The sequence below is a fragment of the Lampetra planeri genome, chromosome 77, assembly GCF_965212315.1.
Source record: "Lampetra planeri chromosome 77, kcLamPlan1.2.h2, whole genome shotgun sequence".
NCBI lineage: Eukaryota > Metazoa > Chordata > Hyperoartia > Petromyzontiformes > Petromyzontidae > Lampetra > Lampetra planeri.
In genome coordinates, this window is record NC_136182.1 from 3590125 (window position 1) to 3609333 (window position 19209).

Here is a 19209-nt window from a genome sequence, read left to right on the forward strand (position 1 = left end):
TGATAACCAACATATACAACAGCATCTTGAATCTAAATGTAGAGGGGAAAACCAGAGGACCCAGAGAAAAATCCACGCGACTGCGGAGGGAACATGCAAACTCCAAATTTACAGCAGGCGTCAGGGTCGGGATGGAACCCACGCCCTCCTGTATACCACGCCACCATGACACTATACTGCCAGCCACCGTCCAACATTCACAAGCTTCAGAAATTCCCTTCGCGGCCTGCGGAACACGCTGCAGATAAAGTTATATAGGGCGGGCACAGAGTACCCACAGTTCCCAGTGTCCACCCCCTACCCACAAGCCTCACCCTTCCCTACCCACAAGCCTCGTCCCTCACCACTCCCTTATCACAATCCTCACCCTTCCCTACTCCCTACCCACAAACCTCACCCATCCCCTACCCACAAGCATACAGGCACCACTCGCGTGGGCGCAACGTGCACAGGTGCAATGCAGGCAGGCCCAATACATAGTGGCATTGCTCAAGATTGCTTTATCAGATCCTCAGTAAGTCTGCACTCCAGCTAACATTGTAGATCGCGGCGCAGACAGCCGAGTTACATGGAAGCGCTAGAGTTTGCTCTACACGGAGTGTTAACGGCCCGTCTCCATTCCGAGCATGCGTGGAAGCGTGCTCAGTAGCGTCAAAGCGAGCCGCCGTGAGTTGGGCAAGAACGTTGACAGCCCTGACCATGTGGAACGTGGCTCGTTCAGATGGGGCGGCGACTCTCGATCGCGAGCTTTCACTCTAGCGGCGTTGTGACTCGTTGGGGCCGCTCCGTGTCAATGACCCGCGGCGGTCTCGACTGTTGCCCAGCCCAGGACTCTGGGCCTCAATAGCCTATGCAGAGCCAACGCCCTCCAAAACGTTGACCTGCAGCATGTTGCGTGGCCGAAAGGGAATTGCTGAATGTTACGAGGAATGTTGGACCAGTGGCTCGTGGTATGGACTCGAGAAACAAGTTTTCCATTCATGAAAAATGTAACGTGATCTATTTGGTGTTTGAACATCTTAAGACATGTTTTATTGCCAGAAAGGGTAAAACTTATTGTTATTCTTTATACTTCGATGCTGACAACAAGGTCCCATGACAAGTTAAAAAAACAATTCCACAAATGACTAAACTCCCTAAGTCTTCGTAACAGCCGTGCTTCATTGCTTTGTGTAGCAGCGCCACCGTGTGGATGGAGCCTCATAGCACTTGGAGTGTGGCATTTTTTTTATTGTGTGTGGACATCGCGTTGCAGCCTGTGTGTGCGGGGCGTGCAGGCTGAAGGAAATGCTGGAGGAGCGATTTGGTGGGAAGCCTCGGCCGCTCTACCCTGAGCGGCCGCTCGCGCAGGGCGGCCGCGGCGCTGGTGTCTGGCACCACTGCACCTGGGCCACGGCCCGAATCCAAAGCCTCCGTTCTGACGGTCAGATTCAGGTCTGTTCCCGTAGTCGAGTTCACGTTTAAATTTATGCTGGGCAATGAGTTGATTGAAACCTAGAGATGTAAAATAGCAGACAGGTCACTTCTGTCACCAGGCCTTTTAGCTGCGTTCCAACCAAGGCTTTTTCTATTTCCACACCTCCGATTAGCACAGTTGGCTATGTACGGTGCGAAAGAAGTTCAACATAAATATTCATAAGTTTGTTTACCCCAAGAAGACCTCAAGCTTTCACGACCATTATCCATAATCGAGGTTTTTGGGTTAGACGACGTAAATATAAATGTGTCGTTAAACCCACCACCGCGCAACACAGCCAATTACTGTAGTAAGGTTTGTCACGTAATCAAAACGTGCTAATTCATTACTAGTTCAGCACACTGGTGTGTTCGAGAGTAAACCCCCAACATTTACAATTCAATACTCTTTGGTTCTTTTGGTAAAGTCACGTAGGTATAAAATAAAATTTACAATTCGAGTACGACGTTTTGTCAGTAATTCCAACTCACATCAACAGGCGATAGCCAGGGTTGTTAAGAGCGAAGCAGGAGGATTTCTCAAGAGATAAATGTGATGTCTCACTTGTGGGGCAATTAGGCCGAAGGCCGGGGGGGGGGGGGGTTATAAATGCATATAAATTACAATGGATATCCAATATCGGTTGGGTTATTCATAGGATAATCAACAGACATACATTCACATTATGCATGCACACCATGCATATCCATCCTGCCGTTTTTGGTTGCAAGAAAGACGGGTTTTTGTATTCCAGCGTTCAGATAGTTGCCCAGTACCAGTTACGTTGCCATGGCGTGTTGTAGGCTGAAGCATTGACGCTAGAGGATGACCGAAACTGAATTTCTGGTTTCGGCCGAAACCGAAACCAGACCGAAAGTTAAATATTGGCTTTTGGCCGAAACCGAAGCCGAAACCGAAAGTTGAACTTCACTTTCGGCCAAAACCGAAAGTTTAACTACACTTTCGACCGAGACCAAAACAGAAAGGTTTATAACCGAAGTTACCGAACACAAGATTTATGAAATACTAGCTTTACTACCCGGCTTCGCCCGGGACTTGGATTCACCACGGCCGGCTGCCTTTGTCTCCCCAGTGGCGATGTTGACACACCACTTACTCGTTTGAGGCTGAGTCGACCTAGGGGAGGCCCAGGACCAGTTCAAATAATCGTCACCGGCGGTGGCCATGAGTGGGAATTGAACTTGGGTCGTGGGGTTCGTAGCGCAGCGCGCGAATCGCTACGCAGTCGCTGCCCCCCCGTACATACACACAGGATAAGGACAAAAATCCACCATGTAGCCTGTGAGACTGTAGGGGGCAAGTGCTGTTAGCGAGTACCTATGAAGGCCGGCATGGCGCACGAGGGGGTGGGTGGCCAGCACCACGCCATGTTCGTAGCGCTAAGCGCTACACATGCGCGGGTGACATGACAGATGTGACGTCACAGCTCGCTTGCCGTGCAAAATATATGCATTATTGCACCCCCCCCCCCCCCAAAAAAAAATAATACCAAAGTGTATGCATGGTGTACAGTATGGAAAGTACCCACATGGCAAATTTAAAGTTTGTTGCATGTCGGGAAGTACGCTAAACATTTTGAACAGACACATTCACAAATTTTCATTTTTTATATATAGGTCATGATGCAATGCTACTTTAATAAAAAAAATTATCTAGAACTAATCATTCAGAGCCTGCAGTAAGAGTCGTTAAATATCAAATCTTTAGGTGTTACTTAGTAATTATATCTAAACAAACGAATGTTGTAGTTAAGAAATACCAGTTTTTCCGCATTCTCGCCCAGCAGGTTGCTGTTTCTTGCATCAGAATCGACTTTAGTGATTAACTGCTCCGTTTATTAAGTTTAATTTTCTACTTCACTCAGATTCGTAATTTTGTTATCACTAATTCGCTACGTAACTATTAACTAACTGAGTAACAATATTGTCAGATTTCGATTTAAAGCTTTCGTGACTGCAGGGATTCATCTTCTTGGTTCTTTCGGTAAAGTCACATAGAAGGGAAATAATATAATAATAAAAATAAAACATAATTAAATAATTCTCACGACGTTTCGGCCACAACGCAAGCAGCTGTCCTCAGGTGAAGAATTCTTCATTTTTTTATTATGTTTTATTTTTATTATTTTATTACTTCCCTTCTAAGTGACTTTACCGAAAGAACCAAGAAGAATATTGTCAGACTTCGAATCTCGGTATCAACACGCGTGTAGACTGAAGAGAACGCAACACATAAGCCAAGGCGGGCAGGCGGCTGGGAACAGACAACAATGGCACTTTGTTGTCGTCCCGCCAAAGAGACTCCACCCACGGATGCAAAAGCAGGCTGCCGTCTGTTGACATTAACAGACCATCGTTGCGGCTGTAACCTCGCTCCCAAGCTGCTGCTGATGTGTTTTTGCAGCCTATCGCAGGATTGCCTAGCGCCGACTGACCGGCCGATAGGCAGAGAGATAAACGTAGCACTAGCGTTATATTCTAAAAATAGATCTTCGGTTGACCGAAAGTCAATATCAGTTTCGGCCGAAACCGAAAGTAAACCGAAAGTAAAAAATGTACTTTCGGCCGAAACCGAACGTATGTCGAAAGTGGCCATTTGCCAACTTTCGGCACCGAAACCGAATTTCGGTCGGCCTTTACTTTACGCATCACCTCTGTGCGACCGACTGGGGATCGCAGCAACTTGAAAAGGTGATCAAATGTACAAGAGGGGTTGGTATGAATCCTATTGCTATTTTGGACTTACCTTGGAAAAACAAAACCAAGCATGTGTTTATCAAAGGATTATTCAATATTGGGCCAAAAAAGGATTGTTGATTACAGTAGACTCTCCATTTTCCACACTAATGACTGGGAGGATGGCCACGGATAATTCAAAATCGTGGATAATCCCAAATATTCATCTTCCGTGGATCTCTATGCCAAAAACCACTAAAGTATAGTGGTATAAGTTATGTTTAAGTTAAGAAAATTGAGTTGGTTAATGAATTAAACTAAAATTGTAGAACTCACGATAGATCGATGCGCGTGCTCAATGATAACAATTTCCTGCTCCCACGCAGACGACTCGGCCCACAAAGGGGACAGCAGCAGAGCCACGTCAATCAACATCAATCATTGCAATGGACAATTTTACGTGATTGCATTTACTGATCTGACCGAGGTGGTGGCACGTGCCTGTAAACTCATGGGGCTGAAAGGTGGCAGTATAGAAAGTTGGGGCACGTGACTTGTCTGTGCGGCCCTGTGAATGTTGTCCCCTTGTGCTCGTGGGCTTTCGCTCATTACTCAGTGCTACAAAGCAGTGGCAATGGGAGCCAAGTACAGTAGACTCTCGATTATTGGCGCTAATTAGGGGAGGACGGCTGCACTAAGACCCATAGAATCATACACAGACACACAGCCTCACACAGACACCCATTGACTCACACAGAAACCCAAAGACTCACGCAGGAACAATATACTTGCACAATGACCCATAGAATCTCACACAGACACACAGCCTCATACAGACACCCATTGACTCACACAGATACCCATAGACTCGCACAGAAACAATATACTTGCACAAAGATCCATAGACTAACACAGCGACCCATAGACTCACACAGAGACCCATACACCCACATAGGGACAATATACTTGCACACAGACCCATAGACACCGAGACCCAATGACACACACAGAGAAAAAAATCCCACAGAGACCCATAGACTCACACAGATACCCATAGACTCACACAGAGACCCATAACCTCACACATAGACCCATACACCCACACATAGACCCATACACCCACACAGAGACCTATAGACTCAAACATATACCCATAGACACACACAGAGACCCATAGACTCACACAGAGACCCATAAACTCACACAAAGACTATACTTGCCCAAAGACCCATAGAATCACAGGAAGACACATTGGCAAACACAGAGACACAGACTCGCACAGAGACACAGACACCCATTGACTCACACAAAGACCCATAGACTCACACAGAAACAATATACTTTCACAAAAAACCCATTGACTCACACAGAGACCCATAGACTCACACAGAAACAATATACTTTCACAAAAACCCATTGAATAACACAGAGACACAAATACACACACAGACCCATGGACACACACAGGGACAATATACTTACAAAGAGACCCATAGAATCGCACAGGGACATTAACTCACACAGAGACAATAGACTCACAAAGGGACAATATACTTGCACAAAGACCCATAGAATCATACACAGACACACAGCCTCACACAGACACCCATAGACTCACACAAAGACCCATAGACTCACACAGAAACAATATACTTTCACAAAAAACCCATTGACTCACACAGAAACCCATAGCCTCACACAGAAACAATATACTTTCAGAAAAAACCCATTGAATCACACAGACACATAGACATACACACAGACCCATAGACTCTCACAGGGACAATTTACTTGCACATTGTCCCATAGAATCACACAGAGACACATAGACACACACAGAGACCCATAGACTCGCACAGGGACAATTTACTTGTACTTTTCAAATATACTGCCACCACCTCCTCCTCTTGTTTGCCCGTCTCATCAACATATATTCCATCCTTAAATTTATATTAGGCTAGGGAATTATACGTGAGGTAAGCCATGTTTCAGACAGACAGAAGATGTCTGGATAAAGATGATTGAATTAAATCTTGAATTGCTCAAATGTTGCTTTCTGGCCTCTAATATTGATGTGGGCAATGCCAAACACCCTGTCGGTATTTTAAATCTATTGAGTTACATGGTGAGTGATGGGGAAGGTGTGGCACTAATGCAACCAGGATTGGTTTGAACACCCAACATAATCAACAATATAAACATTGATTGTTTTAGAATGTATGTTCTACTAGAGTGCCATCCTAAATGGCGTTTTCTGGCATATAGAGAGGTATGTTTGTGATTCATATTTAAGCTTCATATAACAGGAGGTTACGTATGAAACAAAGATGAATTGTAGAATATTGAAGATTGCAAGAACAAAATGAACATAATATAGGAGATGCATTGTTTGAGAAAGTATGTGGGTTTGTTGTGTCTGATGAATGAGGTCACATTGTCAGAGAATTTGATGGGTTGGCTGACAATGGGGTAAAAAGACAGCTGATTTACTGGGTGGGAGACCAGCAGCAGTCTGCTCTACCGGTCCTAAACAGCCCAGTAGCAGCACATACAGCAGCCAGGGGAGGACCTCTTTCGAGTGGGAGCTCATCCCAGGGTCTTGACCGCGATCTGACAGCTGAGCTCGGGTGGGTTGAAGATGCGCATGAGGTCCCCAAGCTGGTGGAGCGGCACACCGCCCATGCAGCTGTAGTGCCATAGATGGGCCACACTTACCAGCAGTGGTGGACAGAGCCCATCTGCAGGTAGCTCGAACCCCCAGGGGAGGGGCCACTGTACCAGCCCAAGAGGGGCGGGGCTTGCTGGGGGCTCTCGGATCCTAGACAGCTAAGCCCCTTGGCGCCACCAATGAGGGGGCTGTGTGTGCTCTGTGGGGTATCTGGGGGCACGCACAACCCCACCCCTCGATGGGCAAGAGGCATAAAAGGGCTGCTCTCTGGCCGATCGGGGCCAGTCGCAGCTCAAGACCCAAGACCAGCCAGCTTAGGACTCTGGACCCCCTCGTCCCGCATGTCCTTGTAAGGGCTGGGACGCTGTGCGGGCCAGTGGTGGGACTCTGGGACTCCCAGCTCTACGTCCTTGTAAGGGCGAGTTCCGAGGAAGCCAGAGTCTAGACCCGCACCTTGGCTGGGTCGGGTCAGGTAGCCTCCCCTAGGGTAATTGTAGCCGGAGGACACCAGAGCGTAGCTATAGTCAGGTACGCTAAGAGTAGGCTGTGTCGCTAGGCTGTGTCGCTAGGCTGTGTCGCTAGGCTGTGTCGCTAGGCTGTGTCGCTAGGCTGTGTCGCTAGGCTGTGTCGCTAGGCTGTGTCGCTAGGCTGTGTCGCTAGGCTGTCTACCTAGGCTGTCTACCTAGGCTGTCTACCTAGGCTGTCTACCTAGGCTGTCTACCTAGGCTGTCTACCTAGGCTGTCTACCTAGGCTGTGTACCAAGGCTGTCTACCTAGGCTGTCTACCTAGGCTGTCTACCTAGGCTGTCTACCTAGGCTGTCTACCTAGGCTGTGTACCAAGGCTGTCTACCTAGGCTGTCTACCTAGGCTGTAACAGAGTATCAGGACTGTTGGAGTGTTGTATTACAATAAAGAAGTTACCTCTACTGTCTCCGGAACCCATTACACAGCTGCTGCTGGATAACTGGATGCGCATCTTGGCCGCCAGCTGCTCGGCCTCACTGCACGTGCGGCCCAACAGCGCCTCCACGCTGAAGCCATTGTTGAGCAGCAGTGACACGAGCAGCCGGGCCGTGAGCCCCATGTTGAACACCCCCCACATTGGGCAGCCTGGCTCCCTCGCTTTGTCTCTCCCAGCTCCTCATCCTGGTCCCAAGCTTGAGCCTCTCCCAGGGGTCCCAGGTGATGTTGATGACTGGTGGTGCTGGTTACTCTTATTGTTGGTGACTGGTGGGGGTGATTGGTAGTGAAGATGACTGGTGGTGATAGTGACTTCGTGGTGACTGATGGTTACTATTGATGGTGGTGGCTGATGGTTGTGCTAGCGGTAGTGTAGAGGTTAACTCGCTGTGCAACATATGTATCGATCCGAATTCGATTTTTGCTCATGGCCAACGACAGTGACGATTATCTGAACTGTTCCTAGGCCTCCCCGACGTCGACTCAGCCTCCAATGAGTACGTGGTGTGGTGTGTAAACATTTCCACTGGGGAGAAAAATGCGGCCAGGCGTGTTGCTGGCCACCCAACGTCGTGTACTGTGCCGGCATTAATAGGTGATCACTAACAGCACTGGCCTCAACAGTCTGTTAGTTAAGTATATACGGGGGATCTTTTTTTAATATGATGATGAGCATGATGGTGGTGATGTCTAATAGTGCTCCAGTGTGATGATGGTGATGACTGTAACATAGTGATTGAGATGATGACGCAATGGTGGTGGTTGGAGGTGACTGATGAATGTTGCTGTTGTGATGGGTCTGTCTCCTTATCACACTCACCTTTACTTATGTAATAAAGGTCGTGGAAGCGACTTCTGGAATCCGGCCTTTATTTGTCTTTCGTTCACAACACTCCTATCTTACTCCTTCATGCTGCTGACAGACAGCGTGAGAGGGAGAGAGAGAGACGCGCGCGGCCACGTGGCAGCCTGGACCCCGCTCCAGCGTGGCCTCACCCTCCGTCCGTTCCAGATCTGACCACGTGTTGTCCGTCTCCACCCCTTTTAATACCCGGGTCACGTGGTACCTTTCCACCAATCCTGGTTAACCTCTATGGAATCTTCTAGACTCCATCGTATGTTCCCAGGACCGCACCCCTGACTGAGGAGTGAGATGCCCCTGTAGTTGTTACAGTCTGTGCGGTCCCCCGTCTTAAAGAGGGGGACCACCAGGGCATCTTTCCAGTCCTACGGAACCCGTCCAGTGGTCCAGACTGTTATGATGTCATGTAGGGCAGTCTGTGCACAAACGCCACCCTCCCTCAGCATTTTGCTTGGGAGATCATCTCTGCCCGGTGCCTTTCCTGGTCTCAGACTCTGGATCGCCTTCAGTATTTCCTCAACCGATGGCACCTCAGCCAGCCACTCACAGGGGGTGACTTCCAATATTTAAGGCACCGCAGCCTCAGCAGGGTCATCCCCACTTTGTCCCACGTTTTCGTGGGTAAGTGATTTCCCCTCCCCCAGGACCTCACTGAAATGCTCAGAAAATCTGCAAACCTTTTCCTGGGGATCGGAGATTGGATCACCATTCTTTCCCCTAATGATGGTAATAGATGTGGCGCTGCAGGTTACTTTTTTCATGGAATTAAAGAGCGATTTGTTATTGCGGGCCACTGAGGCAGACTCCATCTCCTCAGCAACCCGTGACCACCACCCATCCTTGCAGCGCCTCACGGCTCTCCGAACCTCCGAGCGAAGGCTGCGGTAAGCCTCCTCATTCTCTGATGTGGGATGCTGTAGACGATAAGAGTGGGCCTGTCGCTTTTTCTCAACCATCCTGAACACCTCCTCTGTCAGCCAGGGTCTCTGGGGAGGTCTGGACCACGTACCCAAAGCAGCCATTGCAGCTGCATGAGTCACAGTCCTAAACCTCGCCCATTTACTCTCGACATCAGGAGGAGTGGGGGACGATGCCAACCCCAGCCGCAAGCGATGATGAAATTCTCGCTTGCAACTTTCATCAGCTAACTGAGACCAGGCCACCTTAGGTTGGAATGGGGTCTTGGGTGTACATCCACCACCGGAGTGGAAGAATGGCAGGCGCATCTTACAGATGCCTAGTTGATGGTCAGAGGGCAGATCAGCTCCACGGTAGGTACTGGTGTCAAAATCATGGGCTCGCATTCGCTGATCCGTCACTATGTAGTCCAGCAGATGTTCTTGTTTGGATCTGGCATGCATCCGTGATGTTGTGTGGATGCGCCGATGCCAGAACTGCATGTTGGGAATTACAAGATCATTGGCTGCACAAAAATCTAGCAGCCTCCTACCGTTGTTATTGAACTGATCTGGCCCATGCCTTCCAATCACTACAGACCAGGTGCAGACACACAACAACAACCGCAATTCGCCACTAAGTGGCGGTGATGTCACCACGACGCTTGTGCCAGGCCATGTGCATCTTGAGGCCACGTGAAGTGTCGAACGCCCGCTGGCAGGAGGTCACGGGGCAGACCCAGGTGCCACGGGTTTACTGACTGAGATGACCGAGATGACTGGCTAATGCACCACCTGTGCCCCCTATTGTACCAACTTGCTGTGCTTTAGCCACATGGCGCTCCGCTTGTTGTTGTGAGCGTCGCTGCTCCGCCCTCCGTTGTTGTTGGAGGGCGACTGCCTCCAACTGCCCAGTAGCGTCCTTCACGAGCCTCCTCCACAGAGGCCGATCTTGACACTGCTGGTATCAGTCATCGGCAAGTCCACTCAGCTCCACGTCCTCCTGTACCACATCACTCCATCTCTTCTCTAGCCCGTGCCGCGCCCGTTTAGCCCCCTCGATCTGGCCGAATAAAAGCTGTTTAGGCATGCGGTGACTGGGCATGCGGGCTACATGACCCAGCCAACGCAGCCTTGCCTGCCGGAGGAGCTCACTGATGGGACTTTGCCCAGATCTTTCAAGGATTTGTGAGCTCACACAATCCAGCCTGGTTAAACCCAGGATGGATCGTAGGCAGGCCAGCCTAAATGTTTCCAACTGGCGAAGATGATCCATTAGGGGGGTCCACGTTTCGCAAATGTAGAGAAGGGAGGGAATGACTGTGGCCGAGAAGACCTGAAGCTTCGCGCAGAGCGACAGACCAGGTATTTTCCACACAGTGTTACGCAACCGATGAAAAGATATTGCCGCTCGACTGATTCGGAGTGAGACCTCTGCTGTTAAACTGGAGCCGGTCATAAGCACACTGCCCAGGTGTGGGAAACTCTCCACTCTCTCCACTACTGCCCCATCACTGTCCGGCAAAACAACCCCCTACCTCCTCGCGGTGCCGGATGGGCAACACTGTCGTGGACAGTGCTGTGGGGGGAGGGCCAATGCCCATTGACCTCTACCCTCATGGCGTCTGTGACCACCACAGTGGCTAAACGGGGGCTCTGGACGGGTGCGAGGGGCTGGTACACCCTCCACCTTCAATTTATTACCACGAAACTACGAATTTAACATAAATATGTAACTAATAAGCTTGTGCCGGAGGCCCCGGGGGGACAGGCGTCTATGACATCTCCTGGCCAAACCCCAATTGGCGGAGCCAGGAGATTAAATCTTCACCCTCGGGGCTCCTCCAGAAACAATGAAAAGCCACTACGGATGGCCACGTGGAATGTTCGAACGCTCACTGCGGAGGAGAGGCTGCCACTCCTTTGTCGGGAGCTGGACCGGTACCGCACACACACACACACAGACATGCAGACACAACACACATCCGTCCTCGGGCCTTGACGTCATATCCGCTTCCGCCCAGTGTGCCTCTGGAGCCACGCTGCGAGCTGCGTGCTGAGGAGCGCCTCTCTGCACGAAGCCTCCTGGAGTCTCTCCTGGAGCAGTCACCATGGAGGCTCATGGGCTGCGCAGAACCTCACGCACCCTCGTGGCGCTGCTCGTGACGAGCTACGCGTTCCTGACGTCTGGGCCCACGGAGGAGAAGAATTTCTCCCCGAACTGGCTGGTTATCCTGGGGGGGACCTGGGAGGTCCAACCGCCACAGGCTGGGCAGCCTCTACCTCTCACCAAAGCGACCGTGGCTGTCCACATCAGCGACCGGCTCGCAGATCACGAAGCCAAGAGCGAGCCTCGAGTTGCTTCCTCTCCCAGCCATGGCGTGGAGGTTCCCCAAGGAGGAGGAGGAGAAGACAACGACCCAGCTCCCTTAGGGTGGAAGACCTTCATGGAGATGCTGCACAGCGGGCCGGTGGCCATTGCCTACGAGGTGGCGAGTGCGGGGATCGCCCTCCTCAGCCTCGGAGTGTGGCTGAAGAATGCAGTGGTGAGTGCCAGTTTCACGATTACACAGACCATAGTGTGGCACCGCAACAGACACCACACGCAGAGCCACCACACGCAGAGACGTATCACGCGTACAGATCACTTGCGTAGAATTAAGAATCTCACTCGCATATGTAGTTGGTTCAATGAGACGTAGACGACGTAGTCGGAGGCACACTTACGTATTATAACGTTTCACTCGGCACAGGCCAATGTATACAACACTCGAAGGGGTAACGGCCCCTTCACCCGTCTAACAGGGAGACCCCATTAACTCTAGCCCGGCTAGCCTACTCCCAGGTCCTCCACTCGAGAGCTAGGGGAGGCTAGCTGATCCAGCTCTGGCCAAGCTAGGATCACGGCACCCTTAGCCACCAGACCGGCTCTTACAAGAGCATCGGCTCTGGGCTCTCGGGGCCACGCCACTGGCTTGCCCTGGTCGGTCCTTAGAAGGACAGCGATCCAGGGGAGTCCCAGGGCCTATCTAGCCGGTCTTCACTCTTCACTAGTTAAGCTGAATACTGAACCCCGTGCCCACCGGCTCACCGCCTTATATAGCAACTCCCCCACGAGGGGTGGGGCCGTGGGAGATCACAGCGCCGTTACAGCCCCCCAGGGCTAACCGATGTGGACGTGAATGTAAGCATCCTTCCGCGTGCGGGCATAACCACCCCTCGTGTGTTTGTTCACCCTCCCGTAACACCCCTACACATACACCACACACACAAGTATATATGACATCCACACACACATCCTAGACAAAGTCGCAAACACCTTGCTCAATTATGCTTAAATATTATCCACTGCAACTTTAAGGGTGTTTTTTGTTACTGGCAGCGTGGCATTTGGGACATGTGCTGGACTCAGCTGTCCATGTGCGGCGTTGGTGAGTTGCCCTGGTGCGGACAACTATTTCCCCAGCCAGTAGAGTCAGAATAATACTATTTATTTATGGTTGAGGAATCCGATGAGCTATGAAGTTCTTTTTCACAGATGTCCAGTAGGGGCTGGTAAGAACATTACAACAACAAATACTACAAAAACATGATAATAGTGCAAAGTACATGAAAGGTTAACAAATCACCCAAACACAAACAAATAAAACTAAACCACCCCCATCATACAAAGCCCACTGAGGTACTAACTTATTTTTCAGACGGAACCTGGTCACAAATGATAGATCAACAAAGTGACATCATTTGGACATTCATAGCAGCAAAATAATCTAAATTATCGAAATAAATGTTTCTAAATGTGGAGGGAAAAACCAGAGGATCAAACTACGCAGGGCCATGGCACGTGACCAATGACTTGTTTATTGCCGAGAATCCAGCTGTTAGTCAAGGCTGAACTAAAGAGAGGGAAAGATACTTGTTGTCGTGCTGTACATTACAAATACTTGTGCAATGTTTTCAACAGTGGCGTTCACGACCTCCTGCCATGCCAGAGATGGCCGTCCACACCACCAACCTCCCGAAACAAAAGGCTCGGTCGAACTTGGCCGAAATGGTACCTCAAGCAGCTTCCTCTTTAGGCTGTTCGATGACGGTTCCGCAAGATGGAGAATACCCGTCTCCCTCAAGGTGGACGACCTTGATGAAGATGCTGCACAGTGGGCCGGTGGCCATCACTTACGACGTGGAGAGCGCGGGGATCACCATTACCAGCCTAAGAGTCTGGCGGAAGAATCAACTGGTAAGAGAGAGAGAGTGTGCTGGCTTCACTGTCACATAGAGAATCAGCAGGACACCACAACAGACACACACAGAGACACCACACCCAGAGAGGCATCATGGATATAGATCACTCAGGCAAATGTCATAATCTCACATGCATAGATGACACAAATCAGAATCATAATATTTATACTGGAGGAATCCGATGAGCTATTACGCTATTTTTCACAGATGTCCAGGAGAGGCAGGTTAGAACGTTACAACAACAAAAAATAAAAAATCACACTCACACCCTCGACAAAGTCGCACACATTTATTACAAGCACACACATTGTTCATGCTGTGGATTACAAATAGTTGTCCGATATTTGCGACTGAAAGGCAAGTACAACACTCGTGTTCAATCAATGGTGGTGGTGTGGCAGATGGCAAGTGACAAAAAATATTTGAGTGGATGTGACCAACAGGGGAAGAAGGAGACTGCAATCTCTTGCCTCTCATACTGATTTTGTTTCCGGTTTTAAACAGAAGTCATCGCAACGTGGACGAGTTTACCGAAGCCGCCACATGAGAGGATCCATGTGGAAATTGGCTCGGGGCAAGCGCCACCCCATGAAAATCAAGAGGACCCACAGATCCCTCAAGACTCAGCTGGATGGCTGCTCCATGATGAATAGCTCACCAACACTTAACAGCGCACCCACCAACAGCACCACTCCTACCAACACCAGCACTCCTACCAACAGCACCATTCCTACCAACACCACCATGACAAACCCCACCCCGACCAACACTGCTATCTCGACTAACACCATCACACTTTCAAATACCACCACCTCTACCAATACTATCCTGACTAACACCACCACCCCTTCCACCCCTACAAACCCTACCAACAACATCTTCTCCACCTTCACCACCACCACGACCGACACCATTACCCCAGTTGAGCGTGAGTGGTGTCACCTCATGATCATGGCCCGCACCAATGCCCGCTGCACTACAATAAGCTCAATTATCCCTACCAGCTCAACCACCAACTCCCCCGCTCCTACCAACTCCACCACCTCGACCAATCCCACGCCTACCAACATTACCTCCTCTACCCTCACTACCACTCCCAGCCACATCACCCCAGCTGAGCATGTGTCCAGCCTCATGATCATGAGGGAAAAGAGATCACTCTTCATGGCCCGGATCAATGCCTGCTCCACCACTCCTACCAACTCCACCACCTCTACCAACCACACACCTACTAACACTACCTCCTCTACTAACCCAACCCTGACCAACATCACTTCCTCTACCCTCACCACCACTCCTTCCCACATCATCACCCCAGCTGAGCGTGAGTCCCGCCTCGTGATCATGAGGGCAAAGAGACCACTCTTCATGGCCCGGATCAATGCCTGCTCCACCACTCCTACCAACTCCACCACCTTTAGAATCCGCACACCTACCAACACTACCACCCCTCCCAACACCGCTACCCTGACCAAACGCAACTACTGCGACGAACACCACCACTCCTACCAAAACCAACCCTACCAACGCCAACCCTATCAACACCAACCCTACCAACACCATTATTCCTACCAACACCACTACCAACACCAACCCTACCAGCATCAATCCTACCAACACAATGACTCCTACCAATACGACCCCTCCAACCGACACCATCACTCTTACCAACAGTCCTATCAACGTTACCTATCCTACAAACGCCAACTCTATAAACACCTTGACCCCTACCAACACCACCACCCCAAATAAGAAATAATACAAAATAAATAACATTCCAACATCGCTGCACCATTTCCATGTTAGCCTGCTGCGCTACGAAGCCGGCGACCGGAGTTAAATTTCCGCTCATGGCCAACACCAGTGATCGACTCAGTCTCAAATTAGTGCCTGGTACTCATTTAGCTGACGCTACCTCGCATGCCATGTCAGCCTTCATAAGGCGCTCGCTAAACGCACTTGTGAAAACAGTCTTAAATCTTTACGGGGGATCTTTGTCTTCGACATATCTGTGGGCTAGAGTGTAGCTTGATTTATTGTTCATGTGAGGGATGCCCTTTGCCTGCAGCCGCCACTACATCTCCGCTCATGTGTGTTTAGCCGTGTCAGTGACGCGCCACGATGTCGCTACTGCTGCTGTCACTGTCACGACCCGGTCGGTGAAGGGTGCTCTGGGACGAAATAAAAAAGTGGCACGAGGATTATCGCTGCTACTTCAGCAGATCAAGAACGGTTCTCATGGAGTCATCAAAATGCACCTGAATCACTGCTGAGCATCTCAATCACGTCTGTGAAATGTCAACGGTGGTGTCCGTTGCCCCTGCTGTGAGTGGTGGAGATGTCCTTGAGTAGTGTTGATGTCCCTGAGTGGCGGTGGAGATGTCCCTGAATATTGGTGGAGTCTGTACAACGCGGCTGCTGTATTCGTGATTAAAGAACCTGAGCCGAGCGTGCTTGGTGGAGCTCAGCAGAAGGTGATGAGCCGGAGGTGTGAACTGAAAGTTCGAGCTCAAGGCGTGAGCTCAAGGTGTGAGCTCGGGATATAAGCTGGTAATGCGATCTGCAGGTGAGCACGCGGTGTCCCTGTGCTCACAAGCGTGGTGCGGGAGGTGGCCCGAACTAAACTTTTTATTTACTAGGTAAGGCCCACTGGTCCAATAGCTCTTTTTCAGAAGCTACCTGGTCACAAATAATATCTCAATGAAGTGGCTCATCATCTGAAAATATATCCGTCAAATACTAGAAACGTATGTTTCTCAATGTGGAGGGGAAAACCAGAGGAGCCATAGAAGAATCTACGCGACCACGGAAAAAACACGCAAACTCCAAATATACAGGTGTCGGGGTCGGGATCGAACCCACGTCTCCCTGTATACCAGGCGAGGTAGTTGACATCTCTCAATAACTGCCTCCTCATAGCCGTATCTCCACATAAACAATGCGAGTGGTTCTACTCATCCCGTCAGCCTTTTGAGAGTAGATCTCAGCAGCATCATTGATTCAACACAAGCAGCATCCTGGTGAGGATTGGACACTTGGTGACTAATCAGCAGTCAGGCTTGCTTGAACCAACACTGATGAATTGCCAGGTCCTCTTGGCAGGGACCCACTCTGATAGACATGGATCCAGTTCAGCAAATAACTCTGTCACGCACTGGCTCGAGCCTGGCCCTGCGGATGTCACTGGAGTGCACGGATACACGGCACCCTCTCCTGGGTGAATCTCTGGCTGCGATGGCAGCAGCGCACGAACACAATCCCGAATTAAACAAAATCAACACATTCGTTAATAACCCGGCGGCCTTAAAAGAAGAACACATACAGGCGACGCTTCGGACAATGGCCTTCCTGTCCAAACCGGCAGCTCGCCACTTCAACAGTGGGGACGACTGCCCCGAGTGTCGGTGCGTGGCCTCTTCCCGCGACCTCTGCTCATGGTGGAGGTGGCAATGAGACCAAAACCTCATGAGCTAAATGACCTAAGGGGCTATCCATAAATTACGTCACGCGATTTTGGACGATTTTTGACCCCACCCTCCCTCGTCACACGGCGTCACGAAAAGTCAGACCCCCCCCCTCAAATATGACGTCACAAAGCTCTGCCCCCCATCCCCCCACAAAAAATAAAACACGCTTCAAATCGCTTTAAAGTATTGTCATTGTAGTGCGTATTTAATGTGCCGCTGCACTATGATGTTGTAGGATAAAACATTTATTAAAAGTATATTTAATTAAGTATAACGCGTTGTCTATATTTATTTAAAGTTACGCATTTTGATGTGACCTCACATTTCTCAACCCCCCCCCCCCCTCGTCACACATCGTCACAAATGTCTGAGCCCCCCCCCTAGGTGCGTGACGTCATTCATGGGCGTCCTCTCAATAACCTAACCAACATGGACGTCCTCTAAATCAGTGCTCCCCAACCTTTTTGGCACCAGGGACCGGTTTCATGGAAGACACTTTTTTCACGGACGGGGGTGGGGTCATGATTGGGTCTTTCCACCTTTTCAAAGAAGCTGACTGAGACAAGTACGCAGTGCGGGAAAGAGGCGCTCACCTCCTGCTGTGCGGCTCGGTTCCTAACAGGCCACGGACTGGTACTGGTCAGCGGCCCGGGGGTTTGGGACCCCTGCTCGTCTCAATGACCTAACCAACATGAATGTCCTCTAAATGACCTAACCAACACGGACGCCCGATCAGTAATCTCCACCGCCGCCGTGTGGCCACGTGGTACAACTGCAGTGCCACAGTGCGGGCGAGGCAGCTGCGGCAATCTGCGCTGTCTTCGCCGAGGGGGTCCGAGGGGGGTTAGAGGGGGGCTCTGGGGTGCATCCCGGGGGATTCAGGAGGGGTGCGGTCACCTCATCGCGTGCCGCTTTCAGATGCGCTTCTGCGGCCATCGCTCTTCCTTCCAATATTTGGAAGCCATTGGAGCTCTGCACTTTTAAATGTCTTTGACAACCCATTTCTTTAGAACTGCTTTTTGTGCTTAGTTTGTTGTCCTTCACCAGCAGCCAGCACCTCCGATTATCGCGGTTGGCTACGTACGGTGCGACCAACAATATCCCCAAGCTCTGTGGTCCTGCATTGGGATAATTTGTCGATACCGCGTTGGCAGTGGTGCACAAATAACAAAAGTCACTGAACACATTCGTTAATACCACGGCTGCCTTAAGAGGAAAATATATCATGGGCGATGTTTGAGGCAATGGGCCCCATTGCATGGCATATGTTTGCCCAGTTCCATTCAAGAGCGAGTATGCATGTGAGGGGAGAGAACCAACGCGTGCGAGGGGGAAACATTCAATCCCCTCGAGATGGAAATGTCTCCGCTTGCTGCGCTTCCAGACCCTGGATAGGCCAGGAGAGGGCGACCTCAGCGACCACGGGGAAAGAGTTTCACAACATTTGTGTGGTGATCCACACGTGCACATACACACAGACTCACATACTCACATAGACTCACTCACACAGACTCACACACTCACACAGACTCACATACACACAGACTCACATACTCACACAGACTCACTCACTCACACAGACTCACACACTCACACAGACTCACATACACACAGACTCACATACTCACACAGACTCACTCACTCACACAGACTCACACACTCACACAGACTCACATACACACAGACTCACATACTCACACAGACTCACTCACTCACACAGACTCACACACTCACACAGACTCACATACACACAGACTCACATACTCACACAGACTCACTCACTCACACAGACTCACACACTCACACAGACTCACATACACACAGACTCACATACTCACACAGACTCACTCACTCATACAGACTCACACACTGACACAGATGTGGTGCCACAGCGACGGGGCCGCTCTGCCGAGCCAGGGAGCCGCCCGGCTTCCCCCACCGCACTGCCCCCCATCACC

The 19209-nt window shown here is 50.3% G+C and overlaps 1 long non-coding RNA gene across 2 annotated transcripts in view; it reads left to right on the forward strand.

The window, feature by feature from the left end:
• The window catches only part of LOC144738105 (uncharacterized), a 32042-nt gene extending 15809 nt beyond the window's left edge, over positions 1-16233 (forward strand). Inside the window, exons 3-5 of one of the 2 annotated variants that reach the window (XR_013589133.1) lie at positions 1256-1434; positions 13619-13779; positions 14289-16233. This is a non-coding gene — a long non-coding RNA (uncharacterized LOC144738105). The remainder of the gene's footprint in view (positions 1-1255; positions 1435-13618; positions 13780-14288) is intronic. The other variant, XR_013589132.1, reaches the window with a different exon arrangement.
• Positions 16234-19209: the final 2976 nt, after the last annotated feature.